Source organism: Eucalyptus grandis, chromosome 7 (assembly GCF_016545825.1).
Source record: "Eucalyptus grandis isolate ANBG69807.140 chromosome 7, ASM1654582v1, whole genome shotgun sequence".
NCBI lineage: Eukaryota > Viridiplantae > Streptophyta > Magnoliopsida > Myrtales > Myrtaceae > Eucalyptus > Eucalyptus grandis.
In genome coordinates, this window is record NC_052618.1 from 2170866 (window position 1) to 2191039 (window position 20174).

The 20174-nt window shown below is 42.6% G+C and overlaps 1 pseudogene; it reads left to right on the forward strand.

Annotated features, from left to right (window-relative positions):
• Positions 1–462: 462 nt before the first annotated feature.
• Positions 463–16500, forward strand: LOC104454783 (annotated as a pseudogene).
• The last annotated feature ends 3674 nt before the right edge of the window (positions 16501–20174 follow it).

Here is a 20174-nt window from a genome sequence, read left to right on the forward strand (position 1 = left end):
TACATTCACGTATATTGGCATGTAAATAAAAGGAAGATACTTTTTACTTTTGTTAAATATCAAACAAAGCCTTTTTTGGCTTAACTAATACATAGCCATTACAATTTTTTTTTTTTACCTTACAAATGGGTTTCCTTCAACAATGCTTTTTGTATGTGAGGCCCTATTATTAGATTAAAGAAAATATATTAAACCTTCTAGAATTGGGGTGGGAACTAGAAAACTACTGGAGAGTTAGTTTAAAGAGTTGTTTGAGACGAAAGGGTATGGTCAGAGGTCAAGAGTTGTCAAACGAACAAGTCTTTACCATGTCAGGAATGTGGCGTTAGAAATTGGTTGTTCCGCTTCGCATCCTTCCTATTCAATGGAGTTTGCTTTCGGTATTTAATTCTTCACGCGACCCAGTTTTTTTTCCATTCGATCGCTTCATTGATCGTGTCATCTTCTTCACCATCACCGACAATGGCCCTTTTACTCGCACTGTTCTACGTCGTCTTTTCATTTGTTTCAATCTTGTCGGCGTCGTCGACGGACGTGGCCAATGGTTGGTTGCCTTTGGTCTCTCTTTTTCGTTATTTTCTGGGTGCATTCCTTTGTGAAGTTTCCCTTCTCCGACCTCAAATTTGGGTGCATTCCTTCCACGGTCTTCTTCTTTGGGTGCATGCATTCCTTTCACGGTCTTCGTCTTTCTCTTTCCCCTCCGCGATGGCCCATTTTCCCTTCTCCGACCTCAACTGGAGATGGAGGAGGAGGGCAAAACCATCCAGGAAAGGAAGGGATGGAGCAGCAGCGGAGGGGAGTGACGAACCCCATCTCGATGTCAAAGGAGAAAGTTTCGTTTTGCGATTCGCAGCAAATCCAAGTTCAGCGACATGTGGTCGCTGATAATGCTTTCATCCCTTCCCCGATCCCCTCCCTAATGCTTGCAATTTGCTCTCCCGTCTTTGTGTGGTCTCTCCATATATTTTAACTCTCTTTTCTCTGAAGTATCAGATGGGTTCTAGCACAGTGGGGCTCGGGCGACACATGTCGCCTAATGAATTGACTAAGATTTTGACACGATGGAATTTAAGCGGTATCCAATATTTTCTTGATTCCGAGTGGAAACTAAAAGACTACTAGAGAGTTGGTTTGAAGAGTTGTTTGAGATGGAAGGATATAATTGGAGTCAAGAATTGTCAAACGAACAAGCTTTTACCATCTTAGGAATATGTGCTGTTTGAAGTTGGTTGATCCACTTCACATTCTTACTACTCAAAGGAGAATGCTTTCTAGTATTTAATTCTTCACCCAACCCAATTTTTTCTATTCGATTGCTTCATTGATCGTGTCATCTTCTTCACCATCACCATCACCATCACCAACAATGGTCCTTTTACTCGCACTCTACCACCTCTGTTCTGCATGCGACATGCATGTTCTGAGACGTACTCGTCATGTCTATAATCATTTTGGAAACGACTTGGATCTTCTTCTTCTTTTTCTTCTTCTTCTTCTTCTTTTTTTCCTCCTTAGTAAAAGATAATATTTTGACCAGCAGCTCAACCATGTTCTAAGTCTTTCGGAGATATTAACGTTACGTCTTTGTGCAGTGACGATAGATGAACCAACGGTCAAGAGGTCAGACTTCCCAAGTGATTTCTTGTTTGGAGTTGCCTCTTCTGCTCAGCAGGTGAATACCCGTTTCAGCATGATAAATATATGATGACAACCTTGCATATCAGTATTTGTTCAAGCTTTAAATATGCATGTCTTGGAAATGGGAGTTCATGTTGATCAATTACATGATTCATTATGGCCTAAACGGCCGAACAAGTGGGGCTTTTTCGTATTTCCTGCGTAACAAGGACCGAAAATTGTTATTATGCAGATCGAAGGATCTGCAGGTGGTAAGGGACCAAGCATTTGGGATGATTATGCTGCAAAAGGTTCTCGCTTTCTTTCTTTTTTAACGTCGACTATTTATTATTATATTTCTATACGCCTTACCATTTGATTTTCCTACGATATGTTGTCGCGACCTACCCTCGGGGGGAGGGAACAGGTTTAGGGGTATTGCCCAAAGGACGGGCCTAAGGCCCAATGATCAGGCGCGAGCTCTCCCAAGCCCATACCCCGCGTGATGTTGGGATATTTTTCATGGATTTTGCACAAAAGGAGTCGCCACTAGCCTATTGGGGTCGGCTAGAAACCAAGTGAGGCATGGGAGCGTACCTCACTTCCTACACAACCAGAGAATCTAGGTTCGGGGACTTGATTACACTAATTAACCAATTAGTGCCTTTTCGGTACCTAATCTTGTTCATTTTAACAAAATGATTTTTCGCAGGCAGTTTGAATTGATTTTATACCTATCCACTAACATGCGAGGTGATCATGCAGGTGCGCAATCATTAAAGTAATAATCGTAGCTAACAAGGTCCTAATTGCAGTAAAATTAAACACGTGCAATTAAACATAATTAGATATGCAAATTAAACATGATATATAATTAATAAACGAGCAAATAAATGCCTAATTACACTAAAAATGCAATACATAACAATTTTCTAACCAAATCCTACACTTTTTTATAATTTTCAAATTTTTTTTAATTTTTTAATATTTTTTTAATTAATTTTTTTAATTTTTTTAATTTAACTTTTTTTAAATTTTTTAATTTTTTTAATTTTTTTATTTTTTAAAGGGTCCAATTTTTAATGTTTTCCGAATTTTTGAATTTTCGGAAAGTTTTTGAATTTTTATTATTTTGGAATTCTTTTTTATTTTTTAATTTTTTGAAAATTTTTGAATTATTGAAATTTTTAATATATTTTTAATATTTAATATTATTATATTCGGATAATGGGTTCGAGCGGGTAGATCCGATCCGGCCATTGACCCGACCTAAAGCCAGATTCGCCCTTTTAGATTTTTTTTTAAAAAAAAAAAAAATTCAAATATTAAAAAAACTGAAAAAAGAAAAAAAGAAAAAATCCTTTCAGTTGTCTTTTCTCACCGCACACTCCCACCTGCGATTCCTCCTTCCCAAGACCAACTTTTCCTTTCTTTTTAATATTTTGTTTTACTTTTTTACTTTTTCTATGCTTTTCTTTTTCTTTTTTCTTTTTTTTTATGTTTTTTTTTTTCTTTTGGGTCTTCTTCTCCTTCGTGCTTGTCCCCTGCACGCCCGCAACCCTCCTGAAGAATGCCTTCTCCTTCCTCACGACATTCCTCACCAAAATTTGTTTCTTTACCAAAACTAATTCGAACAACAACAATAACCAAAGCACTTAGCATCCTTTCTAGCACCAAACCAACCCAACCGTCGCAAATCAACGCCGGCCATCTAACTCCGAGAGTTGATACACCATTTTCGGATGCAAACACCCCAAGCTCTAACGCACATGATTACTTCACGAAAATCGCATGAAATTGCGATGAAAACATAAGAGACAGACATGGTCCAACGTATATATAAACAAGCGCAAATTAGACCGGGTTTGAACGCAAGTTTTTTCTCGGTTCTCTTTGGGATATTCTGTCAAACGTTGGGCGTGCAGCAACTAAAAAATAAACATACGGGATCACTCGAGGCTCGAATCCGAGTAAAAATCGACACAATATGCACAAGCAACACTCAAAATCCGCTAAGGGACATACATCACACTCGAACAGTGCGAACACAGCAAATATTTTCAGCCACAACGTACTCACGGACTCAAGTCTCTTTCAAGCATTTCATCAACCGGTTAGCATACACAACAGAAAAGAAGGATCTTCCGACCTGGTATAAACTCAAGCACAAGTCTGGGACGTCTATCAACATACACTAGGACATCTATGAGCTTTCATGGAGGATCGGTGAAGCCAAAGCTCGTGAACAGGTCGGCCGCGAGCTCCGGCCCGAGACCTCGAAGTGAAACGGGAAGCCTACCTGGTTCGGATGGCGAGCAAAGGGCGTACTTCAGGCGACGGCAAAACGCTCTCTCCCTGGTCCTCTATCCCTCTCTCAAGCTCACTCTTTGGTGCTCTTTGTTCTCTCTCCCACCAAAAAAAAACCAGTCGAGAACCCTCTCCTCCCTTCAAGTTCTCTCGCCAAAGGCCGTCTCCAATCTCTCTCGGCCAATCCCCCTCTGCGTTGCTTCTCATCTTTTCTTTTAAAACCGCCGTTGGTTCCTTTTCTTTGCCTCTCGTCCGAAATGCCTTTCGCTAGCCCACGAAGCCAGCTCTCTTTCTTTTCCATCTTCAGCTCTAATCTTTCTCGGTCAGTCGGCCCTCCTTGCCTCTATGTATGCCTGCGGTCGAGTCTTCTCCTTGGGACCGAGTTCGAGTCTATTTTCAGCTACAACGACTGCAGGTTTTCTTGGGCTTCGTCAACTGCAGGAGCTGCCACGTTGCAGCCAAGCGTTCATTGCTTCCATTTTTCTGAAATCGCAGTTGTCGATCTCGCAGATCCTTCTTGGCTTCCTCGTTCTCGTCTTCCGGGTCCTACGCGAAGACCGGAGGAGGGAGAAGGATGGGGCGTGGGCCAGCCGACGGGGGAAAGGAGGTGGGCCGCCGGGGGGAAGAAATATATAAAAAGAGAAGTGGGCGGGTCGGGCTAAGGCGATCCGGTCCGACCCGATCGATTTTTTTTTTTCTTTTCCAATTTTCTTGATTTTTTATTGACTTTTTGAATGACGGATTTTTTTTTTTTGTAAAAATAGGTGTCACAGCTGCCCCTCTTTGAATGTAGCATCGAAGATGTTGCATCCAAAGACAAAAGACACCTAATTTATTTCAATGGTAGAGGGACCCCGAGTGCCGAGCATCGTATCAGTCGACAAAAGGACTCATTTATGGATGTGCGTCTTGTCGATAAAAGGAAGACTCCGGATACAAAAACTCTCCGGGTCATAAGAAGAGCATGAAGACTCTGGGATATAAAACTCTCCGAGTCATGGGAAGAGAGACTTCGGGCTACAAAGCTCTCCGGGCTACAAAAGCTCTCCGGGCTACAAAGCACACCGTGTCATAAGAAGAACGACTTCGGGCTACAAAGCTCTCCGGGCTACAAAAGCTCTCCGGGCTACAAAGCTCACCGTGTCATAAGAAGAAGACTCCAGGGCTACAAAGCTCTCGGGCTACAAAAGCTCTCCGGGCTACAAAGCTCACCGTGTCATAAGAAGAAGGACTCCGGGCTACAAAGCTCTCCGGGCTACAAAAACTCTCCGGGCTACAAAGCTCACCGTGTCATAGGAAGAAGGACTCCGGGCTACAAAGCTCACCGAGCTACAAAAGCTCACCGTGTAACAACAGGTTTCGACCAAGTTGAAAATACATGGTTTGAGGAAAACCCATGAACCTTTGGGATGACTTGGTTTAAGGTTAACCATACCTTTGGGTTTTAGGGATGCGCCCGCTAACTCCTTGAAACTACATGGCTTCACTGAAGAATCCTGTCAAACTCAACTTGAGCAAATGTCATTAGGGACGTCATCAAGAGACATATTGGCAATCGTAGCATTAATTGAACAAGCTAATCAAGCTAAGTCCGACTGTTTTGAAAAAAACATTTGATTTCAATCGGCATCATGTGGCGCAAAATTGTCATATTGCTTGTGGACATATCATTAATCATCAAATTCTCTAGGAGTCAAGTTCTTATCAAGACGATCACGACTTGTGAACAAGGCTTATTAAGCATGTCAAACTAGAGCTTCTTAGTCAGAAAGGGCTTCTCACGCACTTTCGATAAAATGGCTGCTTGATCCCATCCGTTCATGTGGGAGATAACTGGTTGCTGAGGGTACCTCACATAACCCAGATCAAAGGCTTTCAAAAACATTCGCGATGAGCACAGTATGATCGATCAAAAAGGTCTTTTGAAAAAGCCGCAATATAGGCTCGTTTAGGACTTACGCAAAGGAATTATTGCTTTGAGGCCAATAGAGGAACGTTTGTTGCTATCTTCGTCGGGTTTACAAGTCAAGAACTTGAAAGATAAGACAAGATAGGATTACTTCCACTTCTTCAAGCAATAGCTTCTTTGTGGCATTCTCATTTTCACTCAAACCATCCCAATCAGAAGAGACTTCGGAAGAGGGTTGTAATGTTGGCTTGGGAAAGGCTTGAAAGGCTTAAAATTCTCAAGGGGGTTTTAAGAGTCAGTGATCATCATAGCATCGTGACCATGTCATTCGATCTTCGAAGGCATTTGGCTTTTGAAACGCTGCACATCTCGAAAGCCCATTGACTAATCATTTCTACATGGGAGCTTTGCTCCTTTCTCTAATTTCCTTTGCCCTTTGCGATGATGATTTTTTTCTTTTTTTTTTCACCGGCACTTGGATTTTGATAATCTTTCTTTCACATAAGATGCAACCTTTTGGCTATTTTCCTTGACGGGCATTGGCCTTGCTTTTACTAGGCACACTGCTTTTTCATGCCCCATAATTTGTCGAACTTCTTCTTTTCTTCTTTTTTTTTTTTCTCTTTGAACTTTTACAGTTCTTATGACTTTCGAGATATTTTCGTGACTGTCAATTGTGTTTGGTCAATTCTTATGCCTTGCCCCAGTGAAGGGAGATGATCACCGCTCGGGATTCAGAAATGAATAATCAGGCCCAAATTGGTTAAAACAATGGATATCAGTGTTTGGGTAGAGAAGGAAATGCTCTTCTTCACTTTAGGATGAGTCAAGCTCTAATGAGAATTCCTTTGAAGCTATCACCAGAAGATTAATACAGCGGTTCAGTTTCTCTTCCGGGGTGACATCCTGATGACCTCCATAGTATCCTGCCAACACTAAGGACTCATACAACTTGGAAGCATTCGCAACTAGAGGCTGTTGACTTGCCTGTGTCTCCTCAAAGATTGAGTTCACTCCCTCCGCATGGTCCTAGGGGTTACGCTGCACATTAGGCCGAGCTTCCTTAAACGTCAAAATGTTTTTGTCTAGTAACCGTTGGACTTGTACCTTAGCACATTGCAACTATCTACATCATGCCCCCTTTCTCCCATGTGGTACTCGCAGGTCTTGGTCACATCAAACCCGGCGAACCTCGTGGGGTTGTCCCTAGGTACTTCCTTTGCAACCATCCTCTTTTCAAAAAGCATAGGCAACAGCTTTGACAATGGTCGTGGCAGTGGGGAAAATTCCTTTCGAAAGGGTCTCTTGCCTTTGTCATATGCTCATGATGAGCTCCCTTGAACGGCCATAGGCTTGTGCGCGAGTGTCTTTGGGCGACTTAGGGTAAAATGATTCTTGCACGAGCGCTACCTCAACTGCAGCTTCCTTATCTTTTCTCGCCTGGAATTTCTTCGTGCCTCTGGTGGATATCCTCCCTTCGATGAGTGCCCACTCAACTCCTTCACCTACATCTACCAGCTGTGAAAAGGTTTGGCATCCCGAAAATACTAATCCTTGGAAGTATTCGGGGTAATGTCTTGAGGAATAGTTGCTTCATCTCCCTCTCATTCAAAGCTGGCTTCACCTGTGAGGCCATGGTTCTCCACCTTTGCGCAAAAGCTTTAAATGACTCACTTCTTTTCTTTTCAACGCGGGTCAATTCTTCTCTCGTAGGGGCGAGCTCGGTATTAAATCGGTATTGCTGCAAGAACTCGTTGGTCAAATCTTCCCAACTAGTGAATTCTTCAATGTCCAGCGCAATGAACCACGTCGTGGCAATGCCTTCCAAGCTATCTTGAACGTGTGTATGAGAAATGGCACGTTGTCGGCGTAGCGAGCCATTTTCCTCATGTAATATCCGAGGTGGGTCTTGGGACATCCCGTTCCGTCATATTTTCTTGTGAACTCGGGCTCTTGGAAGTTCTCGGGAAGTTAGTCTTGGTGTATGGAGACAGCCTATCGCTCCTTTCAGCTCGTAACCTTGCAAGGCACACGGTCGCTCCTCCATCTTTGCCAAGCGTTTTCATTCTCTTCGCTTAGACGGGGTGTTGGGTTTTCCTTTGGAGGAGGATCAGTTGACGATAATTGGCGTGATAGAAGGAGCCTCCCCAGCAATTTCTTTCCAGGGGATCAGCAACGTGCGTGCCTTCGTTGACACGGAGTGGATGTTCCCATGACGGCTACTGACAGGGGGCTCCTTAAGCTTCTGGCTTATTTCAAGCATCATTGTGGTGAGTTGGGCCAGCTGGTCCTCCATCTTGGCCAAGCGTATGTTGGTGTCCTCGTTCTCCATTCTGACTTTCGCGCGCGTGCGAATTGGGGATCTCCGCTTGGCCATGTCGACGATCGGTAAAAGATAATCGATCGGCTAGTACCTGAACAATTATAGATAAGCATGTATAAGCATGGAGTAATGATTAGGCGGTCGGTCCATGACAAAGATCTAATCGCCCAAATTTGCTCGTTTCATTGAAAGCAATGTTGCTACATAACGCAGGAAAAGACATGAGGGAGAACCCCTAAACAACGAGGTTAATCATGACTCTTAACTCCCGATAACGCGACTCGAGACAAATTCTTTAACATTGTAACATAGGTGAGCATTGACCCATTACATATCGCACTTGACTCGATCTAACTAATGAGGACAGCTCCGCCATGGATCTGCTCCTCTAACTCGAGTCAACTTCGAGGCACGTTCCTCGGCTTCTTCGAGCTTCCTTTTGAGGCGCTTGATCTCGGCTCGATGGGTGGTCTTTAATGGCACGTCAGGAATCTTCGGGCGTAGGCTCTCTGGGATTTTATGCCTAAGGATGTATTCCATTGAGGCATAATAGGTCTTCTCTTGTCCTTCCAACTCCTCTTCGGACCATATCAGCTTCCGGGGATGGCACATATCCCACATGGACTTGACTAACGCAACGGAGTCTTCGTGATCTTGGCATCCATCAGGGAAGTCTATCCTGAGCGGGTCTTCTTGAATCGTCGATGGAAGTTGTTGAACTTCTTGGAACTGGCGAGCGACTCGGGTTGGGTAGTACTCAGTGACTCCGGTAATTCCCAACAAAGGAATAGGTCCCGTAGGCCCACACACGAACCGCGCTTCTCGAACTCGGAGCCATTTGGCGTGCCATTGGAAATCTTCAGGTCCAGGGTTGGTCATGAAAGCTAACCACTCAGAATAATGATAATCGGGGGCAAACACCTTCCTATCTTTAAACTTCAGGATAGGGTGGCTAGAGTCAGAGATGTCGTTCACAGTCATTAAGCTACCAAACCCTTTAACGTGAGAGAAAAACCAAATTTGCAAGAGTTCAGGAGGAGCATGGAAAATTTTGTTTTTGTTTTCTTTGAAACGAGTAAGGGAAAGAAAAGTTTCAGTCAGGATGGCGTTAACAAAACCCTTTCCCATACATGTCTCACGAACTACCCATGCCACGGAAGGGTTAATAGCGTTCCTACAATGTGGGAATAACACAAACCCAAAGAAGGCTAGCAGGAAGATCCTATTCTTTTGAAAAGATGGGGTATTTTGAAAAAGCTCATTTAGGAATGAAAACGGGCAAGTCTTGCGATTAGCTTTCAAAACTTTCCTCACGTCATCCTCCTTAACTCTAAGGAAATCAGATAAGGTCGATGCATGCTCAGTCCCCTACATTGGGCCAATTAACTCCGACACCAAAGGCTTTCCCATGACAATACTGTATTCTTCCGGGGTTGGAGTGAGCTCGTGGTCACCGAATACGAATGTGCAAGTCTCGGGGCACAGACATGCGCCAACGCTCGTACAACACCATAATGAGTTTCTATTTCTAAAAGGGAAGTAATCGTCCGACGTTGGATCGAACCCAATCATGGCCAGTCGAGTCTAGTCTATCCCACCATGTGCGAAGCTCGGCTTTCGGGGTAGCAATGATGTGAATCTCGGGCATCCCCATCATATACTACTCACAGTTACAATCAACCTAATTTGCCATGAACCAACCAAAAAAAGAAAGCGAATAAGTAAATTACGAAGGAGAGAATTTGAAAATCTTACCCTACTCATTGAGTAGCAAAGCCAATGACATAGACATACGCATGGACGGTGGTTCAATTTCTACTCTAAATGGCTCAAAATGGAGCCATGGGATCACGGACTGAACCAGCAAGGTTGCGGCTAGGTCGGGTTACCCATGACTCGGCTCGTCAAAGAACCGACCCGTGTCGCGCGATTGCAGACCGGGGTGGGTACCTTCAACGTGAAGAAAGAAATTTCGGGGTTAAGGTGGGCGAATCGTACTACGCGGTTGTAGTCGGAGTGGTATCCACCTTAACACCATCCTAGGTGATCCTATGCGGCCCAGGTCCGGCGGCAGGTTGTGTGTGCTATGGTGTAGTGCAATGCAGGAGACTCATGCATGACAATTTAAAAAAACAATTAGCACTTCAAACATGAATAAACCATTCACTCTTATACCCCTACAAAACAAACGTTAGAAATCACCACCCCTTATAACTCCCATAAACAATTAACATTTGACATGTTATGGATGCACATACTATCTTTGCCGCTAAACAAAAATATTTTTTGAACAAGATTAATTTTGGCCTAAGTCCTCAAAAGTTTAAAACCAATTCCCCGGCGGAGTCGCCAAGCTGTCGCGACCTACCCGGGGGAGGGAATGGTTTAGGGGTATTGCCCAAAAGGACGGGCCTAAGGCCTAATGATCGGCGCGAGCTCTCCCAAGCCCATACCCCGCGTGACGTTGGGATATTTTTTTCATGGATTTTGCACAAAAGGAGTCACCACTAGCCTATGGGGTTGGCTAGAAACCAAGTGAGGCATGGGAGCGTACCTCACTTCCTACACAATCGAGAGAATCTAGGTTCGGGGGACTTGATTACACTAATTAACCAATTAGTGCCCTTTCGGTACCAAATCTTGTTCATTTTAACAAAATGATTTTTGGCAGGCAGTTTGAATTGATTTTATACCTATCCACTAACATGCGAGGTGATCATGTAGGTGCGCAATCATTAAAGTAATAATCGTAGCTAACAAGGTCCTAATTGCAGTAAAATTAAACACGTGCAATTAAACATAATTAGATATGCAAATTAAACATGATATATAATTAATAAACGAGCAAATAAATGCCTAATTACACTAAAAATGCAATACATAACAATTTTCTAACCAAATCCTACACTTTTTTTTAATTTTCAAATTTTTTTAATTTTTAATATTTTTTTTTTTAATTTTTAAAATTTTTTAAAATTTTTAAATTTTTTTAAATTTTTTTATTTTTTAAAGGGTCGAATTTTTAATGTTTTCCGAATTTTTGAATTTTCGGAAAGTTTTTTGAATTTTTATTATTTTTCGAATTCTTTTTTATTTTTTAATTTTTTTGAAAATTTTTGAATTCTTGAAATTTTTAATATATTTTTAATATTTAATATTATTATATTCGGATAATGGGTTCGGAGCGGGTAGATCCGATCCGGCCATTGACCCGACCTAAATCCAGATTCGCCCTTTTAGATTTTTTTTTTTAAAAAAATTCAAATATTAAAAAAAAAACTGAAAAAATAAAAGAAAAATCCTTTCAGTCACCGCACACTCCCCTCCTGCGATTCCTCCTTCCCAAGACCAACTTTTCCTTTCTTTTTAATATTTTGTTTTACTTTTTACTTTTTCCATGCTTTTCTTTTTCTTTTTTTTTTTTTTTTATGTTTTTTTTTTTCTTTTGGGTCTTCTTCTCCTTCGTGCTTGTCCCCGCACGCCCGCAACCCTCCCGAAGAATGCCTTCTCCTTCCTCACGACATTCCTCACCAAAATTTGTTTCTTTACCAAAACTAATTCGAACAACAACAATAACCAAAGCACTTAGCATCCTTTCTAGCACCAAACCAACCCAACCGTCGCAAATCAACGCCGGCCATCTAACTCGAGAGTTGATACACCATTTTCGGATGCAAACACCCCAAGCTCTAACGCACATGATTACTTCACGAAAATCGCATGAAATTGCGATGAAAACATAAGAGACAGACATGGTCCAACGTATATATAAACAAGCGCAAATTAGACCGGGTTTGAACGCAAGTTTTTTCTCGATTCTCTTTGGGATATTCTGTCAAACGTTGGGCGTGCAGCAACTAAAAATAAACATACGGGCTCACTCGAGGCTCGAATCCGAGTAAAAATCGACACAATATGCACAAGCAACACTCAAAATCCGCTAAGGGACATACATCACACTCGAACAGGTGTGAACACAGCAAATATTTTCAGCCACAACGTACTCACAGACTCAAGTCTCTTTCAAGCATTTCATCAACCGGTTAGCATACACAATGCAAAAGAAGGATCTTCTGACTGGTATAAACTCAAGCACAAGTACGGACGTCTATCAACATACACTAGGACATCTATGAGCTTTCATGGAGGATCGGTGAAGCCAAAGCTCGCGTGAACAGGTCGGCCGCGAGCCCGGCCCGAGACCTCGAAGTGAAACGGGAAGCCTACCTGGTTCGGATGGCGAGCAAAGGGCGTACTTCAGGCGACGGCAAAACGCTCTCTCCCTGGTCCTCTATCCCTCTCTCAAGCTCACTCTTTGGTGCTCTTTGTTCTCTCTCCCACAAAAAAAAAACCAGTCGAGAACCCTCTCCTCCCTTCAAGTTCTCTCGCCAAAGGCCGTCTCAATCTCTCTCGGCCAATCCCCCTCTCGTTGCTTCTCATCTTTTCTTTTAAAACCTCCGTTGGTTCCTTTTTCTTTGCCTCTGTCCGAAATGCCTTTCGCTAGCCCACGAAGCCAGCTCTTTCTTTTCCATCTTCAGCTCTAATCTTTCTCGGTCGATCTCACCTCCTTGCCTCTATGTATGCCTGTGAGTCCGTCTTCTCCTTGGGACCGAGTTCAGTCTATTTTCAGCTACAACGACTGCAGGTTTTCTTGGGCTTCGTCAACTGCAGGAGCTGCCACGTTGCAGCCAAGCGTTCATTGCTTCCATTTTTCTGAAATCGCAGTTGTCGATCCTCTGCGAGATCCTTCTTCGGCTTCCTCCGTTCGTCTTCCGCAGGTCCCTACGCGAAGACGGGAGGAGGGAGAAGGATGGGGCGTGGGCCAGCCGACGGGGGAAAGGTGGCTGGGCCGGGGGGAAGAAATATATAAAAAAGAGAAGTGGGCGGGTCGGGCCAAGGCCAGATCCGGTCGACCCGATCGATTTTTTTTCTTTTCCAATTTTCTTGATTTTTTATTGACTTTTTGAATGACGGATTTTTTTTTTTTTTTTTTTTTTTGTAAAAATAGGTGTCAACATATGTAAAAAGCTTTCTGATTAAAGCTGAACACACTAATTGGGTTTAGTTCTTCCTCATCTTGTTCCCCGAATTTCACGTGTCCAGGCAAGATCTGGGATGCGAGTAATGCATCGGTTGCTATAGACTCATATAATCGTTACAAGGTGAGTCCAATTCCGTATTTTTTTCAACCATAGACAACAACATAATTCTTTGTAGAACCTGTGACAAATCAGTCATCTGTATACGATAAATTTATCATCATGTGTACAGGAAGATGTAGGAACCTTGAAGAAACTCGGGGTAAACACATACAGATTCTCCATCTCCTGGAGCAGAATTCTTCCTCGTAAGTACCGTACCGGTAGCATTTGCTCTTCCAACCGTCTGTTTATTACATGTGAAGATGTGAAGTATTAGCCAACGAAGAGATTCTAATGCTGATCTGCTTGCCACTCTAAATTCCAATGCAGAAGGATCAGTCAATGGTGGAATAAACCAACAGGGTATTCATTATTACAACAATTTGATAAATGAATTGGTAGCATCCGGTAAGCCAATGACAATGACACCGAGAGATACTGTTGTATTGTGAAGAAGCTTTGTCCTAATCTTACTCTGTGATTACTTGCAGGCATCAAACCTTTTGTCACACTGATGCACAATGACTGCCCTCAAGCCTTGCAGGACAAGTATGGCGGATTCTTAAGCCGTAATATACTGTAAGCACGAGGTACTCTGTAAATTAAATGATTTGAGTATTAGTTCTTGACAATGAAGCACAAGTTTGGGTTTGGTGTTTCCCTGGATATGCAGGAATGATTTTAGGGACTATTGCGAGATTGCTTCAAGACATATGGAGATAGGGTAAAGAACTGGATTACCACAAATGAGCCACTAGCTACAGCTCTATTTGGGTATGACCTTGGATTAGCTGCACCGGGTCGGGGTACAAATTTTTCTGCTGGTAACTCTTCTACAGAGCCTTACATCGTAGCCCACACTCATTTGCTTGCACATGCAACTGCTGTTAAGCTCTACAGAGAAAAATTTAAGGTGAGGTGATGCACGATTTTAGTTCCTGTATGCATGCCATTAAGCACACTTCAAATTAATGCTGGCTTTTTGCCTTCATTCTGTCCGATCAACACTCAGCACAAATATCAGACTTGTGTGCTTCCGTTCTCTCAGAAAGGTATTTACCCGACGGTTATATACTACTGTAGGCTGACCAAAAAGGAGAAATTGGAATTAGCCTCGTGGGAAAAAATTATATTCCATACTCAGATAGTTCAGATGACAAAGCTGCAGCAGAGAGAGCTATGGACTTCGCTGTGGGTTGGTGAGTGAATCTTCCATCTGCATACATGGACGTGATCAGATTTATATACCTTCTTTTTATGTAGCTACAACACACATGAGCTTTCAGATGCCTAATCACAATAGTTGCACCTCCATAAGTTCATATCCTTGGTTCTAAGACAGTTTAAATTACCTGTCTATTCATGGTTTTCCACATTAGCCTTGCTAAAGTCGAGTACCAAAATCATCTTATGGCATTTAAATGACATTTCAGAGATGTTAACTCCCTCTCATCTGAGGGAACTAATTTTGACGCTCGCCTCTGCCGATAGTAGAGTCGACCCTGTTAGTCTTAGTCAAGACAATTATTGATGCCGCCACTCAGGGATTACTCAATAGAGGATGGGCTGCGTATCAATTTTTCCACCCGTGTTAGGGAGAATGGAGAGGTCCTTACTCTTGCCTGATGAATTGCCTTTGCAAATTGAATCGATGCGGGGTTAGCACTACTTCTGATCTTGCTAGCAAGGGGATTCATTATTTTCATTTCTGTCAATTCCTTTTGAAAAAGGAGTAATGCGAGAAGGGATTACTTGCCAACATTTTTTCTACTTCTTTTAGTCCTATTCTGGGCGTCCATGTCGACCGTAGAACTTAAATATATACGTTGAACACTTAGCGGCCTTTCAGAAAATAGATGCCACATAAATTTCGTGCTAGCTCATTCCCCATACGATAGTTCATTTTTGGAGAAGCTCAACAAGAAGTCATTATTTCTTGATAGGTTCCTTGATCCGTTGGTGAATGGAGATTATCCAAGCATAATGAGAAGCTTGGTGAAAGACAGATTACCCACTTTCACTGCAGAGGAGAAGGAGATGATGAAAGGGTCTCTCGACTTCATTGGTATCAACTACTATTCAACACAGTATGCTCGAAACATCCCGGAAAATGAACGTGAAGGGGCAATTAGCTACTCTTCTGACTCGTTAGTGAATGAAACTGGTAATGACGAGTCATATCTTTACCATTCCAAGATCATGAAAGATGTATTAAGATGATTAGGAATGATAATCGATCATTTTCTAACCCACTCCTCTAAATTTCAGCATCAAGGGACGGCGTATTAATCGGTCCAAAGGTAGTAATGCTTTTACAACCTCATTGCAGCACAACAGTCGAACCTTATTACCACAATAACGGATCTTTGTTTTCAGGCTGAAGGGATTGAGTGGATATATAGGTATCCAGATGGTCTGGTGCAAATTTTGGGCCATGTAAAGCAGAAGTACCAAAACCCAAAGATTTACATTACTGAGAATGGTAGGAGTCGCATTTCTAATGATATATCATCCAGATTATCATCGTACATATCTGGACCTCCCATATAAAAGTAACATATTTTACTCAGGAAATATGTTTTATCACAGGTGTCACTGAAGGAAATGTAGAGGGCCGTCCGCTGCCCAAAGCGCTGAACGATCCTCACAGGATTGATTGCTTGAAGCAGCATCTCGCACGTGTCCTTCAATCGATGAAGTAAGTCCTCAATTCCATCGCATTTGCAATCCTCACTACTTTGGTTATCTGCCACTGCAATGCAAGCATCTTGTTAACCGCATGTCTAATTTGCCGCATGTGTCAAAAGAGGATGATATGCATGTTTCTTTGCATTCACACCAAGTTATCGCTAATTCGTGATTGCATGTGTGTGGCAAGTCATGGCTTGATCCAGTTTTACTAGGACGACCGGTTTAAACTCTTAATGTTAGCTCTGCCCCGAGGCCAACACCCGGTAACAACTTCTGAAGCTGATCAATTTGGGCAATGCAGGAACGGAGTGAATGTGCAAGGATACATACACTGGTCACTCGCTGACAACTGGGAATGGACCTCGGGCTTCAAACCGAGGTTCGGGCTTTACTACACTGACTATAAGGACAACCTCAAACGCATTGCTAAAGACTGCCAATTGGTACAAGGCTTTTCTACAAGGTGGCCAATAACCAATCCTAGCAGGCTGCTCTCAACTGTTGCACGGTAGTCTGAAGATTTATCTTGTTATCATATAGAGAGACGTGCTATTGTTTATCAGAGTGATACCGAGAGGAGGAACCCGCATGGGGAACGACTTGTGATAATTCTCTCTTGGTCCCGCTCATTCCAATTAGTGATAAAGAGGACTGTCCAACATAAATATGGATAGGAAAACTCTTTTGACCTAATTGGGATGGGAGCCATAAGCCTTTAGATTTCCCGCCGTAATAGCGTTGAACCTCACAAGTTGCATTTGACATGTGATTGACACACTTTCATCCTCTTCTAAATTAGAATTTTGATTAGGAAAGTCACGACGAAAATGAAGTTAGGGTGCGTTTGGTTTAACTTTTAATGAAGGCTTTTCGGAAATGTAAATGCCTTTAGTTGAGAGGGATTTGGTGAAATGCAAAGATTGTTTAGTAACTGTAATTAAAAAGTGTATTGCAAAGCAACTTTGGGAAAATGCCGTTTGGTAAACATATGTTCGAAGAGTCCTTGGTGTGATTAATTTAACTTTTTTTTTATTTTAATTTGTTTAAAATTGAAAAAGATGATGATCGTAACTTTAATATTCTCGCGTTGACATAATGTAAAAGAAACATATTTACAAATTAGCGAGAATATTTCATATCTTTTTTAATAAATCAAAGGCTCACTCAATTTGTGAGCATAGCGAGAAATAGACATGGTTGGACACTTCTTGACAATCCATAGGGAAATCTTAATCAAGTGATACAAATAAATATATTTTAACAAGAAGTTTGAGTAGAATTGATCAAGATAAGCACAATTGAAGATTGCAGATATAATTCTACTAGAAGCTTGGTGGGTGGTTTACATAAAATTGCAGTTGAACACCCATAATCACTTGTTGGATCACCAACTTTTCACGGACCAAAAGTAGATCAACAAAAGTGAAGAACAAGTTTCCACATATACCTAGTCTGACATAAATATTTTAGTGACTATTCCATAATACAAGGGTACAAGCAAGCAAATTCCAATGGTTCTTGATCATGACCCAATAGTATTGGTCCTTTTCGTTTAGTGTCAGCTTGCCTCCATTCCAAGATCATCTTCTAGCATCTATATGATGACCTTAGTGTTCATCAACCTCTCTGTACTTATCAAGTTCAACCATTTTGTCTTCCCCACCCAATATCAACATCATACCATTGAAGCTTGCAGAGCGCTTGTAAAGTTCCCTCTATCACTCTGTGACATCCTGAAATTCGACCCCGTTTCGATAAAGTGAAATGGGCGTTTCGTCGACGTCTTTTGTATGGCTCTTTTCTCAGGCGATCGTTCGTGCCAGTTAACTAACCTATTTGGTGAAGCCGTTAAGGGATGTATCAGCTGTAAAATCCCTAAAAGTTACCTAATTGGTTGGATTGAGCTAAAATCACGTACGATTGGTTTTAACGCGAAAGTGAATCGATTTCGGGAATCGGAATTTTACAAGCGCGTCATAATTCTTATTTTAAGGATCATGTCTCATCGCTCGTCAATTTATTGGCGGAGTCTCGAAATTTGATAAAGAAATTATCGGAAGAAAAAAATTTCAAAAAGAAAATAGAAAGGAAAAGGAAAAGAGAAAGGAAAATTGAAATAAGTGAATATGTATTTTTTTTTTTCCTCTCTCCCTCTCTTTTCTTTTCTTTCTTTTCTTTCTTTTCTCTCTCTCCTCTCCCCTTTTCCTTCCCCCATCCGTGCGGACAGCTTTCCCCTTTTTCCCTCCACCGACTTCTCTCTCCTCTCTCCTCATTTTGACCGGTCAATCCTCATCCTCTCTCCTCTCTCTCTCTCTCTCTCTCTCTCTTTCTTCTTCCTTCTTCCGCACGCTAGTAAGCAAAAACCAGAAAGCAAAAAGCTCGAGCGGAAGCCGCAGGCGCACGAAGACAGCAGCCGCCCGTCTTGCCGCTGCACCGCCGCACCGCACCGCACGCCCACGCCGCGCCCGCCGCTCGCCGTCGTCCCGCCGTCCGCCGCTGCCGCTCCTCCCTCCGCGCGAATCAGCCCTGTTTCGCCCCTGTTCCGCACCGACCAGCCACCGTCCGGCCACCTCCGGCCACCGCCTAGCCCCGCCGGACCTCCCCGCAACCCCTCGCCCTCCGCCGGCTTCCCCTCGCCGCCCTAGCCGCCGGAGCAGCCCAGATCGGCTCCGTCCAGCAGACCCACGGAGTGGGTTTCAGCATCTTTGGGCCCGCTTTTGGGCCGTTTCCCGGTCCCGAACCCGAGCCGTGCTTTGGGAACAATCGTTCCTCGCGTCGCCGCCGTCAGTTGGTCCGATTTGCGCGCGATTTGGTGAGTAATCTCACTAATCCTGGATTAGTTGGCTAATTATCTTAAGATTGGTTTAGTTTTAATTAATTATGTTTAGGTTGTTAGATTTAAATAAATTAGCAATTATTAGTCAATTGTGATGTGATTTAGATAAATTGATTGAGCAATTAACAAGTAGACGCGGTCTACTAATTATCGGTGGAGATTTTTCCCGATTCACTAAGGCCCACTAGTGACTTTCCGATTAGACTTTTCGGGCCTAAGTAGATTTTTAATATTTAAATATTAACTTTTGGAATTAAATTAAATAATTATTTATTTTCCGAAAATTCAACTGAGATGGCCGGGATGGAATATTGTGCTGATGACCGTGGTGAAGTCCGTTTATGTAATCGGGCTTTATTTTGACTAAGTGAATTTTAATAATAATTATTTAATTTTCAGAAATTAATAAATAAAGTAATTATTTTTCGGAAATTAAGATTTTGATGACGACGACCGAAATCTCGTGCCGATCGTTGTGGCGCAATCCCGTTTATTTATTTGAGCTCCACGTTGTATAGAATTGAATAAATTGTGATATTTTAGTACTTTCTCCTAATTTGATTGGAGATGATTATATTGAATTGGCCAAGTGTGTTATTTTAGCATTTATAATGCTTTGTTGAGTTGATTTAATTAATTGATTGAGAAATCGTTGGGTATTGGTTATCACCTCGAAAGGAAGCACGTGGGCTCGGTGGTGGAATATCACACTGGAAAATGCACGTGAGTTTAGTGATTTGATTATATTGAATTGTTTTACGTTGGCTCGTGATCCGTGTATCACCTTGGCGAAAAGACGCCCGAGAGCATTGAATTGTTTACGCGCCCGTGATCGTGTATCACCTTGCATGAAAAAAGCACGCCCGAGAGCATAATGTTTATGTTGGCTCTGTGATCAGGTGTATCACCTTGGCGAAAAGACGCCCGAAAGCATTGATGGAGCTCGTGACTAAGTGTGCATCTATAAGGGCACGTGGCTCGGTGACTTGATGTATCACCTTAGCGAAGAGGTCGCCTTAGAGAATGCACGTGGGCCCGAGTTCGGGCACGTGACTCGGAGACTTGGAAGGTCGTCCCGGAGAATACACGTGGCCTAGCTTTTTAAATATCCCGCGAGCGGGGATTGATTTGTATGACATGTAATCGACTCAGTTGGGTTGTTTGAAAGTGAATGGGTGTTCATTGTGAATTATGCGATTTGCGGAGTGGGATCGCAGGCCAAGGTGTAAGTCCTCCGTCTCCGTGCGTGTTTAGGCGGCCTCTTAGTATATTGGTTTACTAATCGGGCTTAGTGGGGTAGAACTCGCTGGCAGTAGTCTCATCCCAGTTTGGAAAACCATTTGACCCCAA